This window comes from Atta cephalotes, assembly GCF_000143395.1.
Source record: "Atta cephalotes unplaced genomic scaffold scaffold00005, whole genome shotgun sequence".
Classification (NCBI taxonomy): domain Eukaryota; kingdom Metazoa; phylum Arthropoda; class Insecta; order Hymenoptera; family Formicidae; genus Atta; species Atta cephalotes.
In genome coordinates, this window is record NW_012130069.1 from 4,495,892 (window position 1) to 4,500,357 (window position 4,466).

A 4,466-nucleotide genomic window follows, 5' to 3' on the forward strand; every position below is an offset into this window, starting at 1 on the left:
CTTATATATATATATATATATATATATATATATATATATATATAAAATGCTTAAAAAATATGTTAATTTTGCAGTTAGCTATGTCATTTTTTTAAATAAAAATTTGATATGAGTTTAACACATATCGATACACTTACGACAATTATTGCATTCTGTAACAATAATGCATCACTTCTATGTATCTGGCGCTTTCATTTTTTGCATAATACAAAACTTCTCTCTAAACGGCATCAATTAAAAGCCAAAGTCTCGCGAACACAAACGACGAGGCGTAGAGAAAAAGATCATGCGGACTTGATTCTCGAGAAGGATCAACTTCTTCGGGAATGAGAGAGATTAGGAAGCAATCGGAATGCACGGTGGCCGTCTTTGATCAGCGAATGGATACAATTCGGCGTTGCCGGTTCAGTCGCGAGGTCCGTGTCCTCGAGGGAATTAGAATCCTCCAAGTTTCGACGAGTTGCGCCGCGCAGTCCACTTGGCAGCCTGATAGCGATGAGGATTTAATTGACACCGGGAGGTGTCGCCGCACTAAACTATGCAAAGTGGTCGGCTTTCGTCTTCTGAAATCTTCGATGAGCTGCTGTGATCTTCTGATTTCTGCCAAGATAGTCAACCTGTCGAAGATGATTATCGATCGCAGAGATCGATAGCGTGCCTTAATGCTCTATATAGCTTTGGCAATATGAAGCTTTTTATTTATTTAATTTTATTTAATTTTAATAATATTCTCTTATTACTATTTAATATTTAATAATTCAGAAATGAAACTCTCACCTATGCACTATTCATTAATATTTTATTATTTATTAAAATTTTATTATTTATTAAAAAATTATGATGTTATCACAGAATTTTATAACTCATTTTTGAGTTTTACATAATTTTCTAGTAATGTATATCTACATATTCTGTATCAAATGGAATACTTAATTAAAATTCCAAAGCTATTAACCTGTTATAGAATATAATTTTGAGACGACGCAGAAAAAAGAGAGAAGGAGAAAGAGAGAGGGAGAGAGGGAGGAAGAGAGAGAGAGAGAGAGAGAGAAATTAAATGGACTAAAATATAAAAATATTTTGATCGAAACTCAATAGATGTTTATTAAAGAAAGACTGTGGATTTTTGACAATATAGAAATGTTCTCACCAAACAATACTGATTCGAAGGTTGAAATTAAAGTGTGCCTCCAGCACCTTTGTGCTTCTTAAGGCACAATCGATATCATGTTTTCTCAAAATTCAGATTTCAGTAAAAAATAAACAAAATACAATCTGTTGTCTACTTTCTTTTTGTGCCGCGACTACCAATTTTATTTCCTCTAATCATTGCCTCTAGCTAGTAACTTTGCAACGGTAGCGCTGTCTCTCTACCTCTTGTTCTGTGTCATTTTGTTTTATATTTATATTTATGTCATTTTCAGTTTATTTTATTTTATTTTATTTCATTGTTATTTTATTTTATTATCATTTTATTTGACGTTGTATTTTTTTCTACGGATACTCGTATTGCAGTATTGCTAATTTTGTGTGTAACTATTATTACGCGATATTCTGCGCACTTTATTCTTATTCTTAGTTTGCCGTGTATGCATTCCTAATAGGCTTCAAAGCAATAACAATGCTGTTTGTCTTATCTTTTGCGTCTTTCTTTCTTTCTATTACATGTAGTTTATAATACTATTGATACACAATAAATTAAATCAAATTAAAAAAAATTTAATTTAATTTAATTTTATTATAATAAAAACTTAAGTAAAAACTTAACTTGCTAAAGATTCTTCAAGTATACAACAATTTTTACAGATTTTTATGTAATCCAGAATCATAAAAAATATATGCTGTTTCCTTCAACGATCCAGAGCGTAAACTATAATAAAAAAAATTTTGGGATGGTGCTGGAGGTTTAAGACATTTACAATTTTGATGGGATTTATTATTAGTATTCCATTAAATCGAATTACAGAGAATTTACTTTTTGAGTAGATGATTTGTATATTTGTACACGACACCATGTAAAGAATTTAATTACTTTCAATCATCATATCTTCATTTGATTCAATGACACTAAAATATTGCGTGTACGATTTAAGAGAGTCGAGACCTGTTGAAGACCAATGTGTAAATTGAGAAACGCAATAACGATCTTTACATATTTTTTAATCAATCAACGATTAATGATACAACGCGTGAATGAATATTAATATTTATACAAAAATATCTATATATTTAATATAAAAATCGATATATAATATCATAAAACCAGTATTAACAAGCTTTTTAACGTAATAACTCTCACATTAATCTAGATATTCGTATTAAAACTTATAACTTTAAAATTTGTGCGCAATTATATACAAAACAAATTGCAACTATTAAAGCTGTTGACAAAGCTTGCGACAATTGACCAATCTTTATGGAGATACTAAAGTCGTTTGTTTTACCAATTCAGTAGGATTTACATATACATAATTTACGTGTCATTATACTACACTTTACTTACTACTACATCAATATTGCACGTACACATACGTATAAATTTTCTAACTAAAATCTTTCGTATTAGATATCTAGAGTTAATTCTAAAAATTCAACATTATTTGTTCATGTAATTCCTAGTCCAACTGTTTTATACGTATAAAGTATAAAACAAATGTTGTTGCGAGACATCAGAAGTCGGTAATAAAATTATCATTTTCCAACTTTTTTCGTTTTTGGCATAAAGTGGACCGGTTTGGATTACATTTATATTTAATTATGGAAAAAGATTTTTAAATCTATAAAGATAGTTAAAAAAATATTTATTTGATAAATAATCGGTAAAACGGACGACTTTATGATCCCTTTAAGATACTCGAGAAATTTCCACCGTCTTATCCCCGATGAAGGACATTGTCTGCACTTTCAATGGCCGCGCTTAATTGACACTGGTAGGTGTCACGACTCTAAACTATGCAAAGTGACCAGCGGCTTCGGCCTCTGATGTCGACTACGTGTGTGTGGCTCTCAAGAGAATTCACCATCATCTGAGTACACGTTGGCACATCTGACGTCTGCGAAGACGATCGAGAATGATCATTGATCCGAGAAATTGAGGCTCCATCGTTCGACTGGACCGAATGAACGATCCGTTTGACGGAAACTTATATTGAAATGTATTAATTATTGACGCTATCGGTATCACGTTTCTTCTACATCGCTCACTGTTCTATACGTCGTCTCTATGCCAACGGGAGGCTCAAATTCCTCTCGCGAACCAGTTTATACCGAAGTGGCGCGATGACAAAGATCGGCCGCCTCTGAAAGTCGAGGCCGTTCTTCGTTATTCTCGTGAATGCTAAATCACGTTTCAACATTATCTGCAGCATCTACAGCATTCTTTAAAAAATAAAAATTATACGCATACCGCGCGTTAACGCGAGGATCTCCTTCGCAATTTTCAGATTCTCTTTTTTTCGCGTATTTTATTATAGAATTTCTTCTTGGCTCGTTTACGTCATTTATTTCACCGGAATAGAAATCGTAAAAGGTAAATCTTTGAAGAATGGGTCAGTCATTTTGTGCGTCTTGAAGATGAGCATCGCGGCCATCTGTTTCGCGACTTCCTTCGTACGAGTAGCACTCGCGCAGAACCTACTCGGCCAGGCGCAAAATACTCCGAGAGTCCGATCCCGTTCCCCTCTGCTTCTTCCTCCTCTCTTCGTTCTTCTCTTTCCGTGCCGCGACGTGCCGCAGAGGGCGGATATGTATAGCCACGACGAAGAGGTACACGACTAGAGGATGGCTCCCGGTCTCGGTGGATGGACACGGACAGGTCCGCATTGTATTCTACGGCCAGTAAATCCTCCCGCTCCTAGTGTAAATGAGAGCTGAAGAGGGAGAGAACGTGGTGCTTGGTTGCTCAGAAGAGAGTTTGATCCCGCCGATCCCGGCTGTGGAAGAGGAACATCCAAAGAAGATTCGAGAAAGAGAGTGGCGAGTAGAGTGAGAGAGCAAGAAGGAGGAAGAGAAAGAACAAGGGTAGAGGGACGGTGAAACAGAGACGGAGAGATTTATCTTCCACGGCGACTTACAGCAGCCTTTGTCACTGGCCGCGGTGAGAAGTTCGCATTTTTCGTCATTTTTTTCCTACCATTATTCCCCGCGCTTACCTCGCCGTTGTTCCACGGATTTATTCGCGTTCCTTCTACATTTCGACAGCGACACTCGGTTGTTGCAAGCTACCAGACTACTGGAATTAACCTCTGCATGCGCGCGCGCGCGCGCGCGTGTGTGTGTGTGTGTGTGTGTGTGTGTATTTGTGTGTATATACACCATATTCTATACACCATATATTATATACGCCATTCTTGTTCTCTTGATTTGAATGACGGATCAGAATTTCTCTTACAATTAGTAGAAATTAATTATATTATATTAATTATATCATATATATATATATATATATATATATATATATATATATA